General features: G+C 36.5%; 1 long non-coding RNA gene across 1 annotated transcript in view; it reads right to left on the reverse strand.

The window, feature by feature from the left end:
* Positions 1-27,949, reverse strand: part of LOC110828391 (uncharacterized) — a 271,154-nt gene that overhangs the window by 109,083 nt on the left and 134,122 nt on the right. Inside the window, exon 4 of the long non-coding RNA XR_015537615.1 lies at positions 6,799-6,822. This is a non-coding gene — a long non-coding RNA (uncharacterized LOC110828391). The remainder of the gene's footprint in view (positions 1-6,798; positions 6,823-27,949) is intronic.

The following is a 27,949-nucleotide window of genomic DNA, read 5'->3' on the forward strand; positions in this document are numbered from 1 at the left end:
CTACTGGAAAACAGTCTATTGGAAGATCAAGAATAGAAAGGAATATAATACCTAATATGGTTCTTAATTAGATTTTCAAGATTAGGTACTATATGAGTAAAGTAAATCTGTCCCACTATACGCCATGTAGGCGTTTGAGGGGAGAGGGAGTATAGCTCCTACTAATTCTTGACCTCGGCACTAGATGGGGGTGAGTGGTCAGCATCACGCCCCGGCCGGCTTTACCCCCCTGAAAGGACCCCGGTACCCATTGTAGAGGAGACTCGGTGGGCCCCAGAGGTTAGAGGAAAAATCCTCTGCCCCCGTCGGGGATCGAACCCCGGTAGAGTAATATTAAGTAGAGAAATCTTAAGGTAAATACCGCGTTTGAGACTTAGACGTACATTGGTGGATATTATTAAAATGTATAAAAAAAGATTAGTATATTATGGGTTTTATTGGACAAGGGCCACTTGTGGTCTTTAGTAAATAGTCTAATTAAACTTTTAGGCTCATAACAGGCTGAGACATTGTTTGTCAGATGAGCGACAGTCATATTCTCAAGAAAGACTCCGTTTCGTTGAGAACATACAGATAAGCAGTAACCTGGCATTACTTGACTGCTACTTATATTGTAACTGAGTAGAAATTTATTTGAAAACGTCCATTCTAAGAACCTGTCGGCTAATTTCTTTCTGCTTTGGAACTATGAAAATACCTGCCCTCATTTGCACCAACAAATATAACATAAGTTCATGAAATCGGTAAGTTCTTAACTTTATTGTCAATATAAGTCATAGTCGCAAAGATAATTTTAGTTAACCTCAATCCTGAGAAAGGTAACGTAAACTATATGGACATTCTCCATTTACAACTTCCGATATCTTCCAAAAGGTGACACGCAAAGAAACGCAATATGTGATACAATTTTTGTTGTGAGATGGTATACAAATTTGAACTGTAAGAAAGAGTTATAGTTCAGTACCAGACGAAAGTTTACGAAAGGCCGTGTTTTATTTTATTTTAATGGACATAAAATCATGACGGACTCCATAAAAAATAAGCCAATTTCGTAACAATAAAGAACGTATTTATTTTGACTAAAATCTGAAAGAAATATTATTTTCTGTTTTTTTTACTTCCTACCGTATAGAAAAACAAAATAAATTACATTTAGGTTGTTATAAGACTTTCATATTCTTCATATTTATGATAATTCTTAACAAGCTCAGTGTGTAAGTAATTTAAAGTCATACAATTGAAACTACTTACGCATTTTTGAACATTCACATAAGAATTTGGTAGTGAATACCGCACAGCTTACATATAAGAGAGATCTTTTAAGTTTGGACCAGTTGTTAAAAAAAAGTGTGAAAATAAAAATTATTATACCTGCATTTATTCATAGAATGTAGTGCAGATTTTATAATTGTCACACAGAAACGTAATATGATTTACTAGTTAAGATTTTTACAAGAATATTTTAGGAAACAACCCTTGGGTGGAGTAATCCTTATGAATTTTGTAATATGTCAACCCAGTCTGTCTTTTCTGGTGCCAACAGAATCACGTACTGTTTATAAATTCAATTGTATGACAGTGTCCTGAAAAGTCCAAGTAGCCATAAGCCCAGTCGTCAACTTCTGCACCAACATTGCAGTCTCGTCTCACATTTATCCTGCGAGGTCCCTCATTCTAACGAAATAATTAGAGTTACAAACGAAACCATTAATGTATAAAGGGATATGAGATTTTTGTACAGGACACGGGGTCCTGGAAATGTAAGAGAAGGGGTGAGAGTAGGGGGTTAAAAGTGAGTACGAGGGGTTTTTTCCTCTACACACGAATATATATATATATATATATATATATATATATATATATGGAGAGAGAGAGAGAGAGAGAGAGAAGAGAAGAAAAGATAATTTTGTTTTTACTTGTATACGTAATTACAGAGGATGCCGAAATATAACGCACCCCCTTCCAACCTAACCCACCCCTCTCCCCCACACAAAACCCAACATACGAGTTACAACAACGACGTGCTTTTTCAAATTAAATCAAAATACACGTGAGGGGTGTCCGGTGTGTTCCATGTGTGAACCTTACATACTACATGATGGTGATTACAACACGGCGGTGTGTCGGAGGGGGTGTGTGTGTGTAGATACCTTTTTTTTTATATATAAGCAAGTCCACGTACCCTACGTGGTCTGGGCTTGTAATACCGACGGACGTATATACGTTGTGTGGCAGACAAGGGAAATTGCAATTAGCACCGCTGTAAACCTAACAGTGTTTAAAAACAAGACTGCATAACATACCTAACATAACCACACATTACTACAGGCGTGCGAAAAATATAAAAGAGCTCGTAACAGTTTTTTCATTGCAATTTCATCTCTTTTGACACATTTCTTATTTCTTCTATTTCGGCCATATTTTATCCTTCACGCAGATTACAATCCAATGTGCAGGAATTCGTAAATGGGAACTAGACAAGACGGGTTTCTAGACCTGAGGAGCCCTAAATAATTCGCTGGTAGTGACACGTCACCATCAACTTAGAGCAAACCCATGTATAGGCTGAGAAATTACGGACGAATCAGTCCAATGGATATCTCATAACGCGGAATCAGAAACTAACAGAGTACCGAAACGACCCTTGGATATGGAGGAAATACAAGGAATCGAAACAGCACAAATGAGACTTTTACTCAGATTTAAAGCAGTAACTCCAAGAGACGAACAGCAAAATGTCAACACGCTGAACTCATTCAAGTGTTTACAAACCGACAGATGACATTTAGGAAAATCAAGTGAAATAGAAAAATTATTTCACCGGATGTCACACTAGACTATCAGGTAGGGATTTCGAGTAAGTCGGGATTCAGGGATATTTTTAGAAGCTTCAGATCTTATTTAATTAGCCTAAACCTTTCAAGGAATAAAAAAAAAGACTATTGACGAGAAGAAATCATGTTAACTACCAGCACTACTGGCATGAATTTTGTAGCAACACTTAAAATATAACGCAACTCTCACTTGGAGTCCATATCTCTTCAACGTAAGACGTCCGTTAAAAGCTTAACATCTGGGTGAAAGGTTAGATTGGAGGCGCCACTACGCACTGATGTTCGCCTCACGTTGGCACACAAAAAATAAAAAAAACATTGATAATCTTCTGGGTTTTAGCTCCTCCATCTTCAGAGCAACCGCCCTGATGATGGAGGCAGCAGGTACCTCTCTGAAACGTCAGTAAACTTCTACCAGACTACGTGGCGATACGACCCAGAAGACAGCCATCTTCTCTGGTATAGTTTGTAGTAGTATACAAAATATTAAATTCACACACGGCATTTAAAATGTCTAAAATAAATTTCCCGCTACATTTGAAACAAACAACAAAATCCAATGTCGAAGTGATCTCGGTGTAGTGTAACTTACGTAAGATTCAACTGTTCGCCGTCTGTCGAACTCCGATTTCCGAAATGGCGAGTCATGAAAAATGTCAAATGCAAAATATTTTTCTTCTTGAGGGACAGCCCTGGGAAAATTGTGGGTAATTTTATATTTTGAAAAATAGGCACACTGGCGTCTGAAAACCTAACACATCGGCGCATTTTTCTCAGGGACTTAGAGAACTTAGTAAAATCTAGAAACAAATTCCTCTCGCATAGAAAACCCAGGAAAAATTAAGAAATTATTTATTTTTCTTAGATTACACATAGAGGTGTGCATAAATTTTCACAACGGTGTGCAGTAGAAAAATTGGTAAATACGAAAAATATCACTGTTGGACAGGCAACACCGGACCAATTACTGATTTTTCTATTATGTAATTTGGGCAAAGAAGTTTTGAAGAAACTTTGCAATGGTACGTTCACCCAAACGGAATATCGTAAAAGAATGTTAAATTCAAAAGATAACATTAAATAATTTATTGCAAAAATGAGTAACAGACTTGTCCAAAAAGTATAAAACATATTTCTCGAAATGGAACATGAACTAAAAGTTGTATGCAACAAACATATTTCCTTTCGGAAAGACAATCTTGGGAAAGTGATTGACTTATACAATCACAGAATAAAATATCATTGAGTGATGAGTTGTAAAATTATACGTATGAAGTTCAGAATTACGACTCCAAATCCTATGTTTTATTGTAGCACAGACTTGAGTCGGTGATTCACAGCCATATGATGTGACTTCTTCAGAGAGAGAACCACGTAAATGTCACTTCGCGACTCTGTCCTCGAAGGTACATTATCCGCCATTTCAAATTTGAACATTCGGAACACGGAAAACGACTTCTGATTGTCTAATGCAGGCGAAATGTTCCACTCATTCCCCCTTCTGACCTGGTAAATCGACGTCATCATCTGTACCTTAACCATTTCTTGTCTTCGCTGAAGATGAGTGATGTTACTCACGACTAAGACAGTTCGGTTTTCTCTGACCCAGACGTACGTACTTACAACCCTGGGGACTAAACGTAAAGTATTTCTTGACAGAAAAAACCATTAGACGTTTAAAAACGGCTGTCTGCTAGGGTTTTGCGCCTTTTAGGATGGCAGAAGTTAACCGACGTTTCGGAGGTGCTTGTTTCCGCCATCATCAGCGATGAATACAGACACCTCTGCTCAGAAGGAAATATATTTGCCTGCCACACATCGGCTGCATGTCCTCTCGAAGTTTACGTTTACACGGAGCGTTACTTTAGTTTGAAATCCGGCAACCGATACAAGATATCCCAATTGGAGATACAAACGCGGTAAAACTAGTCGCGTTTTATGTTTACAAAATTAGTCATGTGTGTGTCAAGACATTGGAACTTCGTAGAGACAAAGTAACACACAATTTCACAAGTTACAAAGATTTTAAATTGAACAAACTTCGGGAAAATGTTTTATTTAACCTATTAATGATGCTCAGCACAGGGGTTGGAGGGGTGACATTTTAGCTGTGCCCCCCCCCACCCTCCCGCGACGTTCCAGTAAAAGCATTACTCTTCGTAATGTGCAATGCATCTCGAAGAATTCCCAGGTCTTGTTTTCATAATTTTCATCTCTCTTTTTGAGTTTCTGCCTCCCATTCTATTAATTAGACGATATATTGGCTGACATCACTGCAATATAGCAGAGACACATCCCTAAGGAGGCACCGAGAGGGGATGCAACCCTCAACACACGCACACAAAGGTTTTTTTTTGTTTAGTTTTTTACGCTAAATAATTCGTGTGTCCGGGTTTTAAGGGTCCATACGGACTACTGTGAAGAGACAGAAGGGGGCGGGGGGTGGGGGTGCTGTTGGGTGGCTGACTGGATGGATGGAGAAACAGGACTAGAAGTATGGAGACAAGAGAGACGGAGAGGGAGGTGAATTAAGGGAAGTATTAAATAATTTTTCATGTCCGTTTGTTTTTTTAAGGGGAAAATAGGTCTACGGTTGCTGGGATCCGCATAAAGGGAGATACAGAACTGGAGATGGAGGAAACGAAGGGGTCGGGGGGGGGGGGGGATTGCTTGATGTGCAATGTCGTTCGCGGCGTTGAAATTTTAATTCATTTTCTCCTCATTTCATTGCTACCTTTTCCTGCTGTCCTCTGCTTATATATATATATATATATATTTCCTTTCCTCCGCCTCTTCACGTACTGTGCTTTCTTCTCTTCACTTTTATCAATACAGCCAGCTGAATATGTTTCAACCCCCCCATCAGTTCAAAACCGCCCCTTTTTAAACGCATTGAATGTGGCACTTAAGACGTTCTTGACTTCAGACGCGCAGATCATGATCACTTGAAAATTATAACTTGTTTTCCATATCCGCAAAAAATCTTTAATATTCATTCATTTCTGTCTCCCCCTTCGTCCTCCTCCTTTCCCCCCAGTTTAATTTCTTATTTTGTTCTATGTCCCACTACTTGCCATTTCGTTTAAAAAAATTCTCGTGCCTGATTAAGCTACGTCGTGTATCCTCCCCCACATTTCTTTATATCTTACTTCGGTTATATATAAACTTCAAGAATAAAGGAAAAAATACAGTAAAATATTCATAAATATCGAATTAGTCTGCTCCATCGAGAATTCTTCATATATAGCCTACTAGTAAAAAACATATTTCCTTCTGAATAGCAAAGACAAGAAATATTCTTTGCTGTGTATTCGTGTATCTCTCGAATTGCTAATTCTAGTTCACACGCTTCCCGTAATGGAGCACTGCGAATACACTTATCAAAATATGAAACATATTTAATTAAAGAATGGACGTTACTCCTCCACAACTTCATTTCTGGTATGTTTCAAAATTAAATTATCAATATATTATTTTATTTTCTATTTCTAATTTATTAATATTCATTTCGTCTTTGTATTATTTACTTTACAGGATGATACAAAAACAACAACAAAACGTTCACCCACACAAAATCATGTTAAGCACGACGTACATACAGAACAAATTCGAATACGATATTAAAAATAAAATACAATAAAATCTGGAAGAAAACATCATTTGAAATCTGATAAACATCTGACTAAAAGTTGCATTTAAGAAATTATATTTAAGTTTAAGTTTATATAATTTTATACACCTGAAGATGGTTCTTTTAGAACTGAAACATGTCGTGTAAAAAGTGATGATCTAATGTAAATCGAACATTTCGATAGAGAACATCATTTAATATATTTTAAATATTTAAATGTTAATTATAGTAATATTTTAATATTTAATAGAAATTTTATTGTGATTAGACTGACAAGATTTAAACAAATTAAACAAAGAATGGAAACTTAAAACTTCGTAAAATTGTACTTACTTCTCAGACGTTGGTGGGAAATTTCTGAAAAGAAAAGATAATTATTATTAATTATTTATTCCAGAGGATAATTGGTTTATATGGCATGATAATATTAAAATGAAGTTTTTAAAACGAGAACATGGGCGTGTTAGACTGGATTCTAAAGGCTTTCGATATTTTTCAGTTCCGGAAATCAAATGATATCCAGGAACTGTATTGAAATATAACATCAATAAACATTTCAATATAGTTTGTTTCAATCTTTGATTATCCTTATTTTGATTGTATTTCATTATAAACACTATAAACTCTTCATATGACAGCTCACGGGAGAAACTCTTGAGACTTCACAAGTGACAGGCTTATCAAACCAGAGTTCATCCCAAGGGTCGGCCTACAATGAATGCAATTAAAATAAAATAATTCGAAATGTGAGTGTGAATCACATCAATAAACCTTATCACCTTATCTTGGTTCAGAAAATGAAACTTATAATTTCATTTTACGCCCGAGTTGTTGCAATGTTTGAAATTTACTGTCTGAGATTAGATATAAAAACATTTGTAAGAGAAAAGGGGTGTGGGAGTTTTAGTGTAGTTGAAGTATTCGATAGTAGCAACGAACTGTATTTTTTTTTTAAAAAAATAACTAATCCTTATCTCCCAGCTTCTACATAGCAGCTGATACTACAGATTACAAAAGATCAGGCCAATATAAACTTCCCATCCATTTCCATGTTCAATCAAAACAGAAAATAAAACCTTGGCATTATTATATATATATGCCTATCTCTCTCAAAAACCTAAATATTCCAATATAAATCTCCAGGAAACAAGACTACGAGACAAGAGGGAAGTGTTTCGAGGGTTAAAAGCTGTCATCCCAAGCCATAGGCCTAAAGCTTGACGTCAAAAGTCTTTCTGTGTTCAAAAGCTAGGTTCATCACTGACGGCAGAAGAGACGACACAGAGGAATTCGAAAATCTAACCCCTCGCTTGCCTCTGATATCCTTCAACAATCTCGTCAGTTCTCTTAAAACTCGCCACCACCACCACCACCACCAACCCCTCTCTTCCCATCAAAGCTTCTCTCGTCTCTAGCTCGAGGTGGAAGCTTCGTCAATAATAATCAAATCTATTGATAATTATTCCGTTGCCAAGGCAACGCTCATGCATGACGCGTCCTCTACGACACGAAGTGACAACAATTAGTATAAATTAGAAGAGGGATGTTTCTGCTTGGTGATGATTGTGACTACACGCGTAGTATGTGTCTGAAAGATTGATATTCTAACACCACCAGATCCACACGTACTTCAGCGAACCGATGTTTGAAACCTGATCCACGTCCTAAGTACACAGCGCTAGAGAATTTTAAAATTTATTTATAAACATCTTTGTGTCACATTAACATGAAAATTCAGACGATTATAAACAAACTGGCAAACTTTAAATTCTTTAAGAAGACAACGAATATTTTTGTAGGGTACACAAAGGGTCTGGTATTAGAATATTGAAGTTCAAAATTACTAATAACAAAACTGGTCTTTGAAAACGATTCTGAACCCTTTTAATCCATACTTAATTTTCACAACCTTGTTCATCTTATAGTAATATCTTTGACTGTAAACAAAATATATTGTATAAGACGGAAACTCTAACTTTTATATAACCCATGTATCTGCTTCATGGTCTTCCAAGTGGGCGTCTTCTATTACGTTTCTCATATACATCTTACTGCAGTCTCATAGATTTTACTTCCCTAACAATTCTAGGCGAACTGCGTTAATCACAAATTCCTTTCGCAAGTTTTATCCTAAATTTCTCGTTTACGTCATATTTCTTAGATCTCAAAAAAATTAGAACTACTTGTTTCTAAAAACTTTTAATGTATGTTACTCAACGTGAGATAATCACGACTGACAAGCGCACAGATTTTAATTACTACAATTATTATTTCGCAACCTGGAATGTGAAACTACTCTTTAAGGGCAAAATAAATAATTTATCTCAAAGTATCGGAGTACATTTCACTACTCGAAACGTCATTACCAGAATCTGTCTCGATCTGGTACAGTCAGCAGCACACAAGAAAGTCACGAAGGTAGTTCTTATGTTAAACATTTCTAAAACCGGATCTGATCTAAACATTACTGGTATGGTGGAATTCTGAATTATTAATAAAAGATTTGGGCAATTATCTAACCTAGACAACTTTAGTTTCAAATGACACAGATGACATTGTCGATTCTAAAGAGTCCTGACAATGATTTATTAAGATTTATGTCTTCTGGGTTATTGCGCTGTGTAGTCTGGTAGATGTTAACCAACGTTTCAGAGGTCATACTGTAGGCAGTATGACCTCTGAAACGTTGGTTAACATCTACCAGACTACACAGGGCAACAAACCAGAAGACATAAATCTTCATACTCTGATGACGGAGGCAGTATGACCTCTGAAACGTTGGTAAACATCGACCAGACTACGCAGCTTAACAACCCAGAAGACAGAAATCTTCATACTCTGATGACGGAGGCAGTATGACCTCTGAAACGTTGATAAACATCTACCAGACTACACAGCGCAACAACCCAGAAGACAGAAATCTTCATACTCATCGCCCTGATGATGGAGGCAGTATGACCTCAGAAACGTTGGTAAACATCTACCAGACTACACAGCGCAACAACCCAGAAGACAGAAATCTTCATACTCATCGCCCTGATGACGGAGGCAGTATGACCTCTGAAACGTTGGTTAACATCTACCAGACTACACAGCGCAACAACCCAGAAGACAGAAATCTTCATACTCACCGCTGTGAAAACCTAAAATCTTACAATGGTTTATTACAATCTGGATTGCTGAGTTTATGGACTTTGTCCATCGCCTGGTATTCTAAAGACACGTTACGTTTCAAAACCCGGATCTGTCTCCGCATTTGGGTGTAAGAAAGAGATATTCTGTTGGGTCCTTTAGAAAGAGCTAACCTCAAAAACGGGCCATCTGTCTTCAGACACTGTATTCTCTAAGTATTTTTGTTCAGAAACGTCAGTTCTTAGTTCGGTACAAGAAGAGAATTAAACTACAACAAATATCTGTGTAATTTGAAACCGGAGTTTTTAAAGTCAAGAAGGCCTAAAGCAGCTAGGCACTTAACCACAACTAAGAAAACATAAACGAGACATGAATATGTAGGGGGACATGGAGGTAGATCCTAGCACTGAACGCTTATGAGTGGATAAAGAAACATCAAGGTTACCATTGGAGACTGAAAATTGAGTTGGCCACAGAGCCTTGTTTAATGGAGTTGGTTGTAGTGCTAATTGCTAAAGCTTAGGTTGGTTTAAACCGTAATTAGTATCCGTCCTTATGAAGTAATACGTTATAAAATGCTAACATTAAACCTAACAAAATATGAATTATAAAATGCTTAAACACGCAAAATATTATGTGTATAATATAAAATATAACACAGAACTTGTTTCTTTTGTTAACAATCCTTCTTCAGTACGGTATTAATCTAACGGAGTACGAAAAAATTCTTACTTGACTGGTACATGGTAAATATAAGACTATAAATTCAATTAGTTTATTCCAATTTATTTCATGGAAGTTCATATACAGCAAACAAGACGACCTGAAATTTAAAAAAAAGTTAGTCAAATAACTGAACGGTATACGTAACATCACACTTTTAATTTATGAGAATTCTGTACAAATTTTTTATTCGCTAAGCCACTTCCAGGGATTGAAAAATGTCCTCAGACAGAGGCACGGTATTACTTCAAAAGATATTACCACTATTATCCCTGTTATTCATTCCACGATAACAAAGAACTGAATTCTCGAAAAACCACCATAAAAGAGGAGAGAGAAAAATCCCGGATTTTTATCTTTCTTATTCTACACACACAAATTAAATTTCATCTCCCCACCAACTTCAGAGAAAACTCTTGAGTTTTCCTGCGTATCAGATGTGCAAGCATTTCCTTTCGGGCTAGCTTTCCCGAGCAGCATCAATATCCAACAATAATTCATTGATGACTTAATTTAAAGTTACCATGACGACAAGTTTTCAATATTCCGCGCGTACCACTTGCTTCCACAGTGTTCTGCTTAAGATCAAGTACACTGCCTAATCACAATTGTATTATTCTTCACACTGAATAAATATATAATAGATTAATGAAACATTTCCCGTATTAAGTATACTAGCCAATTACAGGCAAACACAGAAATAAAAACCAATATTGTTACAAAAAGAAAAACATGCAAGAAAACACTATAATTAAAAGGGCTAAATAATATGCAATAGCAAAATACACTCTTTGATAAAGATGCCAATGCTCTTACAGACTGCAGTGGCAGCAGATAATAATAATAATAATATTTGGCCATCCCGGGCGAACACAGAAAACCGTCATTCTAGGAACATCATAAATTATTCGAAAGACGCTGGCACAAAATAAAATTATATACTATATGTACCGTGCCACGGTGGTCTAGCGGTCAGAACGCTGGCCTTGTAATCCTGGGGTCTCGGGTTCGATTCTCGGCGGTGCCCGAATTTATAACTTGTGTTGGGCAAGGCCGTGGTCTAGGCAACACAGAGTTTTCCTCCGTGGCATCCCAACAATTACTCCATTCACACACAGAAGAAGGCAATGGCAAACCACTTATGGATCATCTGCCAGGAACGTATATGAACAGGTCCCAGTCCGAGAAAAGGATGGAAGGATCCTGTTCATCTGTCGTCAGACAGAACACTAAATAATAATAATAATAATAATACATGTAGAACTTGCTAAAAACAATATGTATCCCGGAAATAGCTGCTGCCCTATGTACCTTAGGGACAAGGTCTGTCTCGAGTACATGAAAGTACACACCCCATAAAGTGGTGAATAGATGGGATAATATTAATAATAATAACAATTCGCGGCTCTGCAATCCTTATAAGATGTTGTCTGCTTCAGATATGGGAGGTTTCCTGAGCCTTATAGACATTTGGTACGACTCCTTGGACGAGGGTTACGCCCTTCTCAAGAAGACCTCTACCTACAGAGAATAGTACGCGACAGAAGGATGAGGACGAATTTATATGCCTTGAATGTGATTCAAACTCATGGTCTCAGTGTTTAATCGATCGAGGTTCACGATCAAGATTGCACGATTGTAATCTGTAATAATACTATTATATCCCCGCTAAAATAATGAGGAGATGGTTTGACTACCTTGTACAAATTACGTCTTTGTTCTCAGCATTCGCTTGGGGTATTTCAATTATAGGCCTATATTCTATCAACGATCACTTTCACAGCAAATCATAGTTTCATATCATCAATCTTAAACAATCAAATTCACAGAAGTTTGTATCAGACACCTGCCACGTGTTTATACCCTGTTAACAAGGGGATGGGAAAGTGTGTACCAAATTAAATATTTCTTTCAGCTGATAAAGGTAATGGACCTTAGGGTTCCGTAGTAGACAGCAAATTTCCTGATCAGCTGAAATTCTTTTCTATACAGTCAGCTTCTTGTTTAACGACCGAACGTCATAATAATGTAATCAGCAAAACTGCTTTGAATTTGAGACGTCTCTGTTTCAAATCTCGGCCCGGATACTGATTTTTATGACTGAAAATGTTTGTGGTTTTTCATGATTTATCCAGAAAAATAAGGGGAAATGATACTTAAAATACTTTTCGACCTCTGACCAATTCCGTGGAGCAGAATTTTTTTCACATATCTCGGTCTGCTAATAAATTATCTTGTGTTCTGTTGAACCCAGTTGTTCACAAGTGGTTTATATCTAAAGTAAGATAAGTACAGTGAAAATTGTCTTATCTTCATTACTTAACATTAATGTATATTGAGTTTTCCGTTAGGTCGTCGTCGTATTTCAAGTTCTGCCGACAGTCCATTGTAAAATTATGTCCGGATATTATTGGAATGTTAACATTCCTACTGCAGTATTTATGCTGTGTTCTATTAATTTTGTGCAAAAGGCATGGCTTGCTAAGTAAAAATCTTATCATGTATGTTTGTTAAGGATTTAATTTTAAACTTGTACTATAGGATGTTAAAAATTTGTGAGATCCAGAAGGCGGAAACCTGAAGATATGGAGACAGATTTTGAAACAGTTCTAAATGGTGATGTTGGTTTAATTGCAGTGTTTCACGAATAGTCTTTTAATTTTATATAAATTTTAAACGAGAAAATTATTTTGTAACGTAGAACCAAGAGGACAACTGAATTGACTTTCTTACCTTCCAAATCTGTTCTTGAAGATTTTTGAACTCATCTTTGAAATTTTGAACATAAACAGTAATACAGACTGAATGGAACATCAGCTCGTGTCGTAAGAAATGGAGTCGTGAAAATTGTGCCAGAATTAAAAAGGGCACAACTTTTTATGACCAAACTGCATTATTGATTCCAAAAAAAATTTAAAGAAATGACACACGACACATCCTGTTTTATTGTAATTTGATTCATGCCCATCTTTCTGCGTGCATCAAAGCTCCTGTATCAACTGATAGTGCTTACGTTACGTCACCATAGTCTCTATACTATCCATAACAAAACCAAGATGGGGTTGTGCGAAATTGTGAGCTGAGACCTACAATAACGCCCCTGTTAAACAGAATATCGAAGTGCTGTCAGGTTATAGACAAAAAAACTAATTTTCTTAAGATATTTTTTTGAAGACTGTAAAAAAAAATCAGGCCGATTTTGTGTGGTACATCGATCACAAACAGACACGAAAATTTAAATTTGCTTTACACGATAACCATTGCAGAAACGGTGATAATATGATAATTTGAGGTTAGTCCTGTATCTTATAAATGTCAAATATTACATTTACGCCTACTAGTGAAAATGATGCATATATAAATGGAGCACCAGATTGTATAATTATTAATTAATGATTGCTGCAAATTTTCGCCATATTGTCTGTAGCGTGTATAGAAAAGTTGGCTTCATAATTTCATCCCAAAACATATTTTCCTCTCTATTCTGCCTCTTATCATACGAACATATTCCCTTCGAAGACTTCAAACATTTTAATATATGGGTAAATCGACTTATTCTCTTTTATGAAATACTTTTCCAATTGTCTATTTATTCCTTGCCATTCCATACTTTATCTCAATGTTGCAGGGGATTTTTCAGTAATTCTGCATTTTGTTTTTTTTTGTGCAGTCATTTCTTTCTGCTGTAAATTCCTCTTTATAGAAAAAACTTTTTCTATTTCTCTCTTTCAACCCTCATGAAATCTCAGACCGCAACCTTGATATCGCAGAATTAACAAATCTAAACACCCATTAATGCTACAGACCTCGTTAATAATAAATCTTAATCGTATATTTTTCTAATTCCAGATTTTATAAAATAGTCTATATCAATTTCTACTTACAGCTTAAAACTTGGCGAGAACTACCATAGCTCTATGTTTCTGAGTATTGGTAACACATTTAAACGCTGCCTGCATGATATATGACTTGCATTCGCTGCTTCGTTTAATCTAGGATTCAGATGTTTAATGAAAAGAAAAATTATTCGTGATTTCAGCAACAAAAATTTTTGTTATAGAAAGATACCACCGTGGAAGAAAGCACCACATCAGTTTAAGAGTATGGCCAATTTTTACTTCAATCTGAAATCAACACAGTTTGCAAACGAGTTCTTTACGATTTCATAAGCCTACATCTTATTGGCAAATATGCTATTTTGTTTCTGTAGCATATATTTTACTGGAAAAATTACAGTTCCTTTCCTCATATTATTGTAAAATTCGTAATCTCACGGATTTAAAGACGTGCATGTTAGCCAACTGAATCAGTTGAACTTCCCTGCATCAATGATCTTCTTTATTTATGTTATTGTTACTTTTCGTTTAGCCTAATATTACTTATAAGAACTATACTAAATAAGCATTGCATACCAGTAAAATCACGTTAACGTTCTTCATACTTTGACAAAATATGTTTAAATTATGAAAATAGATTATTATTATTTAAAATTTAAGAATCTTTTTCAGTAACAGAAAGAAAAATAAATTAACATCAACAATCAGAGCAATTTCGTTGCAGGTTCATTACGAACAAATATATTCTGGCAAAAATATTTACACAACCTAAGTCTTTCCTTTATATTTCGTAAAATATTCTAAACATCAAAACATGTAAATGAAGCCTTAGACCTTGATTAGAGCCAGATATTGTCATAAATGTGTTTACGCCTAAGAATCAGTAACATATTAAATTTTTTTGCACGACAGACAGACAGACACAGGCGAGACCATAAAGTGTTTTTCACTTACGCGAAAAAAAAAAATCTAAAAACTAAAATGCCATAACTGAAGTTAGTGTTGGTGAAATTGTTTAGAATGGAGAAATATTTTGTGCACACGGAAATAAAAAAAGAACGAGTCATAGAGGGCAGAGGGTCTTGAAAATGTATTCAACTGGCAGCTTCTCAAGAGAGTCACTTCTTCGTGGAGTCACTTAATATTGATGTGTGGGTTTCAAGTGGGGAAAATATAACACAAAGACACGTCTTCGAAAGGAGATTCCAATGGATTTTCTTGGAACCATGAGGATCAGCTTCTGTAGAACTGTCGAAAGAAATTGTTTATCCGTCGATTAGACAGTGTGACGGGACCAGTACAGCCATCTCTCGCCCTCCTCTCCAAGTTGCTACACGAGATAAATATTCACGACTTATTATGTGGAGACTACACCTCGCGAGCTGAAGCAAGCGTCCGGGGTTGGTGAGGGGGAAGGGAGTAGTGACGACAGAGAAATTTGCATTTGAGACTGCTACCGACGAAAATTTCAATATTTAATATTGAACTCTGCCAAAAGGGATGTGTTTTAGGCTTGAAATCTGCGATGAAATTTTGAAACTGCGAAGAGAAAATGAGATGTCAATTTACTCGGAGATCTGAAATTGCAGAATTATGCTAATCACAATGTATCGTGATATGCATATTTTTAATTATTAATATCTGTATTATATGAAAAAGCTCTTAGAGGCTAGATGCAAAATCAAAATTCTCATCCCTTTTATTGATTAACAAGTCATCACATTCAAGCCCTCAAGCAGACAAAAGAACTTGAAGTTAGCACAGTTTTGTCTAAACAGAAAGAGTCTATAAAATTTTTTGTCTGTGAATTTTAATGCGTTTTAAATTATAGTCATGGAGAAGACATCAAATTCCATATCCGCACTAAAAAAGACTCAAAATTTAGAAACAAATCCTTTTTGAAGGATTTGAAAATCTTCCTTTCTCATAACAAAATACGCGAATATTTTTAATTCCGTATAAAAATAAACTGTCGTCAATTTGGCTAGCTAACGTAACTCCATGGAGCAGTATGTTTCTTGAGAAGCCGATGGCCACTAAACTGGCAAATTAATTTCCGGCATTTATAAACCTCAGATCCTACTTTAGTTTAGGACAGGAAAACTTTTTATTTGTGGGTTAATAAAATAAAACACTTGACTCAGGCTGATTAAATAAAAACGACAGAGGGATAATTGTAAAACAAAAATATGGTAAATTAATCTTCGGTTTCAGCTATTCAATGAGATAAACCCTACAGAGTAACACAAACGCACAACTAAATCGGAATACTTCGTAAAGGAACATACTAACCCAACTGTCAGGATACACGTAACCATTACCCTGGTTTAAGATACAAGCAAACTTAACGAACTATATATTAGCCACACCCATTATTTATAGAAACCTAATTATCGTATTTACTACTCTAAAATCCTAAACAAATCAGTGCTATAATTTTAAAAGTAATATGAAAATTAAAAAATCGTAGTCTAAAGAAATATGTCTGTGTTTACACCAGAGAGGCTGTCAGAATAAATATTTTAGTCAGTTGATACACATTAAGATATTAGATTTCATAAGAATTTTAAAACTTCCACAGCCATTACACATTAGCCTATTGATGGACATACAATTAAATATGTAGTCTTACATACTGCACTTTAATCACGTAATTCATCACAGTTACATTTATTACGAAATCAAAATTAATTCTAAACCACTTTAGTCAACCTGACCAAAGTAACATGTAGGAGTATTATGTGTACATAATATCTTATGCAGATTAAGTACACTTAACAGGAACTGTTGTGTATTGTAAATGTAGAAGACAAACATTACCCTTCTTTACGGCCGATTTAGTCCGAAACATGTCTGGTATTAAAGTCATTTGAATGTAATACTTTAATTATATGTTACATTTGGATTGTGTAATGTGAATTAGTAAACAAGTGTTTTTCATTGCAAGTCACAGATCTAACGCGTTTTATCCCATATTGAAAGAAATCTCATAAACTTCCGTGCCTACTGTCTTGAATCGCAGTCGTGAAATTTTGGGTTCTATCTATGGTCGAATTCCGTTTAAAATGATTGAGATTTCCGTGATTTTCCTCGATTTCTTCAGGCACGCGAATAGCAACTGCGACATTAACACAGAGAGACTGAGGACAACAACGAAAACATGCATCTTTCCGGGACTCGAACAGTGTAACAAGTCCGATGGAGTCATGTCTGACGCACTTTCACACTTAAACCAATATTTGTTTGGCATAATCTGGGACCCAGACGCAATATTTTAGCGCAGATGAATGCAGCAAGTAGCTGATTGTAGTCGTCTGTCGTCTCCCTCCGCCTGCGATACCGGAAGGATGTCATCTTCTGGAGACGCCAAGCCAAAATGGCAGGAGCAAACGGAAGGAAATTACAGACTAAGGATCGGGTTTCTATTCCCACGTCTCTCGTTCTTTTGCTCGCCCTCACTCCGACAACTTTCCCATTCGTATCAACCCCAGCGCAGAAGTCAGAAGCGACTCCAATAGATGCTTGATACGAGATAAGGTCACACAGAAGCTTCTATCGTTTCAGGTTATATTCGTTCTGGAAACACTGGGCCAGGCTCTTGTTTACGCTCAAGGCACTTTGAAACAATAATTTATGGAAAGAATACAAGACATGTTTCTTTCAGACATTACATGGCAAAGAAATCTGGGGCGACGTATTAAAGTATGCAATTTCTGTGTGAAATTTCTATTACTACACATTCCGATGCCGACACAGTGGCCGCTTAGTCGCTGGGACCGTGGGTTCGAATCCCACTCAAGCCATGGATGTCTGTGTTGTGCTGTCCTTTTTACAGATAGAGGCCTTCCGACGGGTCGACCACTCGTCCAAGGAGTCCTACCGACTTTCTAATAGATCAAAGCCAATGAAAGTTGAGACCCGCAGATGCTCAAGGCACTGATGAACAGGTCGCCTAGGTATGCTAAGTAAGTAAGTACATATTCCGATCCCATTAAATGCTTAAGATACCACTTCAAAGTTTACCCCCTTCACCCTGTGAATAATGTGAATAATTCATAATAAAATATAAATATATTTGGTACTGTATTTATAGGTGTCTTTATGTTGTACAGCTATAAGAAATCACATGTCTAGTTCCAGTTGTTCATTAGTTATTTTCAGATACAGACAAGTAAAGACCTCTCGCAACGTTTTACTCAACAAAGATTACAGTTGTACCAAAAACAACATTTTAGGATCATAAAATGAGTGACGCTCCTATATCTCAAGTTCGATAGGCAGCCATATTAGCAATAATAAACGACAAGACGTACTTACTTTTCACGATGTTCAAACCGAGTTTAATAAGAATTCGTTAATTACTTCAAGAGATTTTTACATACTAAGTACATTGCAATTACAAAAGTTATCAGGATTATCCTCAGGACCTCAGTGTTTCATATATTCTCATGCACAGTGAATGTATCTACGCCCATGTTTTTATAACACCTGCAGTCGATATAGCAACGTTAAAATACAATTACGTAACCGAACTGTTATCAGCACAAGAATTAGTTAAGTATGCACTTTGCAGTTGGGCTTAAGAAAGTGATACTAAGATAGAAATTAAAAAAAATTTCTTTCTAGGAATGAAAATTACTAATTTGCTGGAATTTCGAGAGAAACTTAACTGCCAGTAGACCTATTCCATTTACGAAGAAATAAAAACATTCCAAACAGAAGCAGTTACAGAATTTACGTTCAAATGTCGCGGATGAATACATTTAAAAAAGTACCTCGTATTGGAAGAAAGCAAACGGTCACCGTAACATGGCGACGGTTATAATAACACGTACATTAGTGAATATTATAATATAAGCCTCAAAATTCCATAACTACAGAAAATAATCACTAACAAACACTGCTTATTATACAAACTTTTTCGTAGACGTCATCGAAAAATTAAAAGGGTTTCTGAATGTTCTCATGTCTCAATCTTTATCAACATATTATATGCCTGGTTTAATTTCACGGAGATTATGTTATTTCAAAATTCTTACCAAATAAAAATTATTAATTCTAAATCGTATTTTATACCGCCATCATATGAGACCTACACATCTTAACAGCTGACTACTTTTTTTAACGACACATCGGCTGTGACCATATTAACCCTTGAAGTACTCGTATAGAATTACAGGTGAGTGGTTAACGTAACAGCACGCATGGTCGTCGTAACATCATATAATTTCATTACTGATACAACTGATGTTTACATATTAGTTTTGAAACTAAGAAATATATACGCATGTCATAAGAAATAAAAAACGTTTTGTTATTACTCGATATTTTCGAATTGGTTGATAGAAGATTCAGTCCCTCGTTCTTTGGATATTCCCCAAGCTCTGTTCCTCACAGCCAATACTTTTGTCAGAACACGATGCTACACGAAAAAAGAAGAAATTGTCACTTCCAATTTGCGCGACACAGCTCCCCAAAAGGACACCGAATTGAAGTCGAAAGAAACGACGAGCAAAATAAAAAAGTGACGCCAATGCATCGCTGTCACGTCGTACTGCCTAATCATAAAACAATAAATTAATTATTTCGCCAATATCAGGGTAAGAAGACATATCTAAATCCAAAAATTACAAAAAAAAAATAATTATGCTTTACACAGAATGCACAACTTGAAATGAAACCCAATAATCACACACTATTATACAAGAATTAATGATAAGCAGGCCCAACCCTAGATAAACACTATCTCTTAGTGTCCCCCCGTGAAATTCGAGTCAAGTTTACCCTGGTTGTTAGGCCGCTGGTCACTCCATTTGAGCAGCGTAAACAAATCACATCCTTACGCATGAATTTTTATGAATTCCACCAAAGTAATTTGAGACGTGCTCTCAAAAGCTCGTACTTATGGCCCTAGCTGTATCAAATTAAAACTATAAATGCTCGCCTTCCATGTAGTTAACATGCATTTGTCTCTTGATGTCAATATAATAAATTTTTTAAATTAACTGAATATATTTCGCTGAGTTGGTCAGAAAATTAACAATTATTTTATGTAACCCAAATTTATACAGTCGTGATCAAAATATCTGCCACGAGACCGTACTGGGCTACACTCTATTATTTTAAACTGACTTTTGGTATTAAGCCTCTGAATTTAAATGGGGAACGATTTCTTTCTTAAATAGGACTATTATAATAGTTGTCTTCTGGACTATAGTGTCGCGTAGTCTGGTAGACGTTTACCAATGTTTCGGAGTCCTTGCTGCCTCCGTCATCAGGGCGATATATTTATCTTCATACCTTGTCTGATTTCTTCCCTTCCCCTTAGAATTTATTCCAAGACCTGCCTAATTGTAGGAGCTATCTAGCGTCAATATTTATAATTTGGGAAAGTTACATAAATATAAAAAAGCATTCTGTTAAATATACATGTACTGAAATGTTTTTCTAGATCTCCCAAGTGGTCTTTCAAGTTCAAGTGTTATTACTAAAGTCGTATTAGCATTTTACATCTTCTCCATGCATTCATATCCAAAATTAAAAAGTTACAGATCTTACCAACAAAATTTATATCCAGTGCCTATTTATAATGCGTATGAATACATGGGCCTATAGGCCTACATTTCTAAGAGAATTACAGCTCCTATAGGAAGAATGCTTGTAAACCAGAGGGCAAAATCTGAGTTGAAGTGACAGATTTTTTTGCGGATTATGAACACAGTTTTATATCATGGGAAAAAGGGGGTTGAAATATACGCCGTCATATTTGTAACCAGCTTACAGAGAGAATGAAAGCCAAGAAATTCTTTGCCGATTACAGAAAATAAAATGTTGTCTGCTAAAATGGGATGGGACCGATAAGGTAATAGCGGTGGACCATAGATGGTTTAAATAATGTATTCACTGGACAACTCTGAAATAGGGAAAGAGAAGACAATATACAAGCAGCCCACTTAAGGGAACTTCTAAATTAATTAAATGAAGGGACATGAATCGAATTGAAAACAATAGGAAAGTTCACAAGAAGATTTCTGTCTTTTGGGTTGTTCCGCCGTGTAATCTGGTAGAAGAGGTCCTTGCTGCCTCCATCATCAGAGCGATGAGTCATTCGCAGCTAACCTCTACACCTGGAGTTTGTTCCTCTATCCGCAATATGAGGGCGCAAAATTCCGATGACGTACTAAATAGGTCTACATATTTTATATGAAATCTATGTTTTACTAAGGGCAAAAAGAAACCTTTGAAGATGGCCTATAATGGTCGAAATATTTAGCGAGATAAATTAGATACAAGGTGTTGATAGTAAAATGTATATCTCATGGTTTGTCACCTCAGTGCATTAACTCTAGTACACGAGACACGAACAAGTTTTGTGACAGACATACAAAACTGCTTCTCAGCTAACCAAATATATACGTTCTACTGAGAACCAGATTACAATACAACTGACTTGGAATAACTGATAAAATGGCATTGGGCGAAAGATTGGTTTTGTAGTAGACCTCAAGGCTTTCTCAACAAACCATTCTGTAGAGGACCAAGTTGTACAACAGCAGTACATGACAGGTCCAGAATCATAAGTGCATAATATTTACTGTTTTTTTTAGCCCAAACATAATCGGCATTACCAGTAGCAACATTCTTCTGGCAATATCATGTCCAGATGATTATCAATGATGGCGCATACAGGGCGGTTCGTGGTACAGTCTTTGACGTCTAACAAGAAGTCGTAATGGACACAATCTAATATTTAATGGCGGTTATTAGGACTTGAGAAATAACACGTGATGTCCTAACAGAATATTGTTTTGTAAAAGTACATAAAGTGTACCCACAAGGGTAAGGCCTAAAACGAACTACAATGCACTAAGCAGGCAAGATATTTCCATCAAAATTCTACGCAAACTACTGGTATGAGATACGTGGTACTTTACCATCAGTGATCTGTAGCTGATGAACAAACTCTCTTCAGAGGAACTGGAAACGTTGCCTGTTATATGAAATGAATATACTGATATATGAAACTTCCGACGAATTTATTTCTCGATCTGGTGGTATGTGCCCGCAACTCAATCTAAGCCAAGTTCAGTGGCGTTAATTACTGATGTTTGCTTAAATTCTAAGGCTTTCTTAATTTTTTTCGCACTTATAAGCACTTTAATACAGAAACTCATACCGAATTCGTCAAAAACGTATACATAACAACAACACATGAAACTGAATATACGAATAAAACTGAAAACCAAAATCAGGAACAAATTTTTGATATAATTATGAAAGTAAATCATTATAATTAAACTCATATTTCAAAACATCTAGGAATAACAGTAAAAAATAGAAATGAAGTTTACGATAAAATCACGTAAATAAATTCTGTCATCTCGCCTTTTCCAAAAAAAACAAAAAAAAAAAAACACTGGGGATCAGATTATACAAAAATGGGACCAAGCCTATACGATACTCCAGTTGTAAGACAGAACTCAGTTTGTGATTGTCTGCTTATGATGCTAGAATCTTCTCAGTGGCTACCTAGATAGCATGACATTCCTTCATATAAGCAAACGTAATATTAGGGTTACGTATAAAAACCTTGTCTGTCAAGTCGTGTTTCAATTTCATTTTCGTCATGTTATGACGAATGTCCAAAAATCTCTAGCCCACCCGGGTGCAATCTCGCTGTATCCTATAATGACAGCGAGAGAGAAATCGAGTGAAGAGGAGTGGGGGGGGGGGCAAGGAATGAAGAACAAATGAAAGAGAGAAAATTGTGACGTGGAAAGAGAATGAAGAAATAGAGAAAATCCACACGCCATCGTCATAAGCAACTCGAAATGACTGGTCACTTTTTTTAATTACAGACATCTATCATGAGTGTGTCAGTATGGCTGACGTCAGATCGATCTTCTTCTGTTCTCGTGACGTCACGAAAACGCCCGGTAGCAGTCTATTATTACAGTTACCGATATCACGGTCAGCCTTGTCCTTCCCCTTGTACGGCTCTGCACAAGATATTGTACACTCTTTCCAGCATTAACCTCCTCTTCCTCACAAACGCCAACTAGGGAACTGTCAATTTTTTAAAAAAAAAATCTGCGTAGGTTGGCCTGTGGATAACATGTTCGTTATCAGTTACCTTGACAATGATAAATTGTGGAAAACATTTTTTGCACTCTCGGTTGTTGGGTGTTTGGACTTTTTACAAAACGTTTGGTAATTTCTCTTATTTTTACCCACCTTACAACACAGGACATTATGAACTTTCAAGGAAGGTTGGTTTTCACTGACAAGGCTATGCTGATTACTTTCGTGGCCCTGTTCTTGGACCAGTGATGACGTTAGCAGTAGGCAGATTTGATAGACAAGGAAATAGTTCGTATTTCTCCCGCACGGGGCTTCTGGAGTGGGTGGTTCTGAATTTGGTTTGATGTTTCTTTAATTCAAATTTTTAAGTTTGCCGTAGTCTTGACATCCAAATGCCATCTCATAATTTGTACTGTTAATCTAATAAAATCTCCCGTTGACATAATCTCAACCCAGGTGCTTATAAACTGTGTTTCATCTGACCTAGTTTATCCAGGGATTGAAATGAACTCATTCTAACGGACGCCATACAGAATTGTCCTTACCTCTCACCTCACCTGAAGACGAGAAAAGATTCAGTCCTCGAAACGTTGTGTAATATTATAACATAAGACAATGGACAATGTCTAAAAATCGAAGAGTCCAGACTGTGTTATACCATCGTCATTTCTGAACTTTTAAATTAAAACTGTTTATGTATTGTTTCGTAGAACACAGGTGTTACGTGAATAAATCTTAAATTATGGGTTTTAAAGTGAAGTATTTCGACAATAATTGTGTCAAGGAAATCTTAGAAAGAAAGATGAATGTTAAAAATTTAAAAAAAAAATATTGTCGTCAAAATTGCCAACCTAGGTATTAATCCCACCAATTCAGGGACTACGTCTTTTCAAATGGTATTTGTATTGTCAATTTTAAGAGCGCATAATATGTAGTTCTCGTATTATATATATTTATATAATATTTTACTCTGTCCAGCCTTTAAATTACAAACAGAATGAAGTATATGTGTGAATCTTCATGGAAACGGAATTAGTAATTTTCGAATTGCATTCTGAAGATAACTTAATGATAAATCGTGAAGGAATCTATCCGTTCCTTGGTCTACCTTCACCTCAAACCCACCCTTCCCTCCCCGTCCTCTACAGCTATCAGTGGACGTCCAATCAATGCAATCTTGTATGACAGAGTGGCGAATTGCATGTTAGGTTAAAACGAAACTATAATGATAAAAAATAAAGAGACGAGAACGCGTTACGAAAATTGGAAAAGGGAGAGAGACCGTCTGGTGATCAAAGAGAGAAATGAGAAGGGTGAGGAAAGGAAGAGACGAGATAGTTCGTAGACCTATTTGTTTGTGACGAAGATCAGCGTATTAGCAATTCAGCGATGAGACGAATCAGTATGGATTGGGGCTTCCCGCTTTGGACGTCGCATAACAGAACTTCAGTCATCAGGGTGTTTCTTATACCAAGGCGGCGGCCCGTCTGAGAGCGTCTTTACAGTGACCGAAATAACTGAATTAAAACATTTTCCTGGCCACAGCAGCACAAGTTCTTAAAAGATTTTCGTGGTCACATTCGCGAACCCAAAATAATTAACTAACTAACTAGATGGCTTACCGAACCCGAAGGTTCATCACCAAATTAACCAAAGCCCTCCACCAGACCCTGTCCTGGGCCAACAAAATTCAGTCTCCTTCAACTCCTATCTCCCATCTCCCATAGATCCTGCCTGAGATTATCCTCCCATCTACGTCTAGGTCTCCCCAGCGGTCTCTTCCCCTCAGGCTTCCCAAATAGTGGACCCAACCAACCAGATGGCTTACGGAACCCGAAGGTTCATCACCGAATTAACCAAAGCCCTCCACCGGACCCTGTCCTGGGCCAACAAAATCCAGTCTCCTTCAACTCCTATCTCCCATAGATCCTGCCTGAGATTATCCTCCCATCTACGTCTAGGTCTCCCCAGCGGTCTCTTCCCCTCAGGCTTCCCAAATAGTGGACCCAACCAACCAGATGGCTTACGGAACCCGAAGGTTCATCACCGAATTAACCAAAGCCCTCCACCGGACCCTGTCCTGGGCCAACAAAATCCAGTGTCCTTCAACTCCTATCTCCCATAGATCCCGCCTGAGATTATCCTCCCATCTACGTCTAGGTCTCCCCAGATGTCTCTTCCCCTCAGGCTTCCCAACCAGTACCCGGTGCACACCTCTTGTCCCATCCATGCGCGCTACATGCCCAGCCTATCTCATTCTTCTCGAAGTAACAAATCTGTTATCACATCCGTGAATATCAGTGTGGCTTAGTCGTGATTATTGCAAAATAAATGCCTTGATAACGTTCAATTTTATTTTTGTCCTCGAGTATTCGCGTCTGCAAAGCTTGTCGAAAGAGATATTCTTTTGATATTCGACGCAGTTTTTCCCCGAAAGCCGAAGTTATATAGTCAATTTTAAAGGAAATTCTATACTGCAAAATATATGGTTAGAAGAGATGAGGTTGATTATAACTTTTAAATATTCCAATATAATAGATTCTTACTAAGATATAATAAAAATCGTCTGTTTCATACCTTAATTAAGTTTACATTACTCTTCTAAAGCAAGAAGAGATAATGTTTAAAGCTTCATGACACCCGCCTTCCCAAATTAAGATTTTAACAACACATTAATACGACATCGTAACATCTTATTTGCATAAACCTATTTAACCTGTTTAAAAACTGGAAAACAACGTATTCCTGATGATTCCAAATTAATGTCTGAAAACAAATATAATACAACTACCAAGCATACTTAAAATTAACTCCATGGGCAGAGCATTTATTGAGATGTTGACAGTTGTTCACCTGTCCAAGAAGGGACCTTCTTTCACAAAACCCGAAGCTCTATTTTCGTGTCGTAACCTGTCCCGAACAATCTCAATTCAATGCACTTTTTCTTTGTGTTATATTTTAATACTGACGTCCAATCTACAAAGAGATTTTTCAAGCTGTCTGTTTCGACGTCGAAAATAGTCGCTTCTGAACAAATTTACAGACACAATATAATTCAAGCCAGAATTTACTTTAAAATTTACAAACAAACAAAAAAATAATGTGGTATCAATTACTTTACTCGTTTGTTAGATACTTTTTCACCCCGATGTGTAACCAATCAGTATACTAAAATATTCAAATCAATTATTCTGAACAAACAAGGCAAGATGAAATTATATCGTAGATAAAATACGAGATATTTTAGAAGCAGATAACAAATTGCCAGTCATAGGTCACTATCTCTGCTACTGATCTCGAAGACTGAAATAATATAACCGTGACTTATTTGCATATTCTGAAATTGGTTGCTAAACAATGCGTGTCCCACCAGTAGGCGCTGTACAATAGAAGGACTTGGAGCTCCCGCCCAACAGGCACCCCCCCCCCCCCGCCCCTGGCCGTCGGGCTGCAGGAGATGCAGATAGATAAGTTCAACCAATCTCCGTTCAATACCCCCAAGCCTTTCAAGGCGGCGAACAATGCTGATAGCTGCTAATCAAGTCAGTACGCGCTGCTACCGTGTGATGCACTAAAATGACTCATTGACTCTTGGAAAGAAATCAAACAATAAGGAACATTCAGAATATACAGCATTGAAAATACGAACGGATATGAAGTGGCGATATGACAGGTGTGTAACACAGAAGCTGAGAAAAAGACGACGAATATTATAATCTGAAATGGTGAAACAATATATACATAAAATATCAGGGAACGCAATGGGAAGAAGCCATTGGGATAAATTTATTTAAATAAACGAATAAAATAAAAAAGATTCTTAAATAAATGCTCCATAATTGGGAATAATATTTTTACAAAGGCTGTCCTAGGTGAGATAATCTCAACACATTAAGAGTAGTCGATAATGAGGCGTATTTAAGGGTCTAAAGGATCATATTTGTTAGTAGTAATAATTTACAAAGGAGGCGTGCCTTTAATATGCATCAAATCAAATTTGAGTTATAGTCAACACAATGCAATATTTCGTCATATTGCGAATTTTTATTTTATTGTATTTTTTTCATAAAGAAAATACCTGTTTCATTAAAATATATTATGTGCACTTGCAAAAGAGATATAGCGCAAATAAATAAAACCTGTCTTAATTGGCGCTAGTGTTGCATGTAAAAGATGACGGTAAAATCTAAGGTAGTAAACAGACTGTCATAAATACGATCTCATAAAGACCAAAATCCCTTAACAGCAACATCATTGCAACGGTTATAAGAACAGACATTTATGAATATTATCCCAGAAGGCTCAAAATCCCTCTACAACAGAAAATGGTCACCAACCAAATAAACAAGCCAACGCTTACTTATTACACACGCAAAGTTTTTCGTCTTACATGCTGGTAAAGACTTTAAATACATTTCTCATCTCCTCAATGTGTGGGATCATAACATACTAAGCCCTTGTTTTCGTCACCGTAATAAAATTAAGTGAAAACTACACAAATTATCAAGATTATTATTGCACACAAGACCCTAGATTTCAAGTTAAGAGGATGAGGAATGAAACGAAACCTAACCCAACCCAACCCAACCTAACCTAACCTAACCTAACCTAACCTAACCTAACCTAACCCAACCCAACCCAACCTAACCTAACTTAACCTAACCTAACCTAACCTAACCTAACCCAACCCAACCCAACCTAACCTAACCTAA

This window comes from Zootermopsis nevadensis, unplaced genomic scaffold (genome assembly GCF_977971745.1).
Source record: "Zootermopsis nevadensis isolate Lab colony 2312 unplaced genomic scaffold, Znev_1.0 Znev_ptg000002l, whole genome shotgun sequence".
Classification (NCBI taxonomy): domain Eukaryota; kingdom Metazoa; phylum Arthropoda; class Insecta; order Blattodea; family Termopsidae; genus Zootermopsis; species Zootermopsis nevadensis.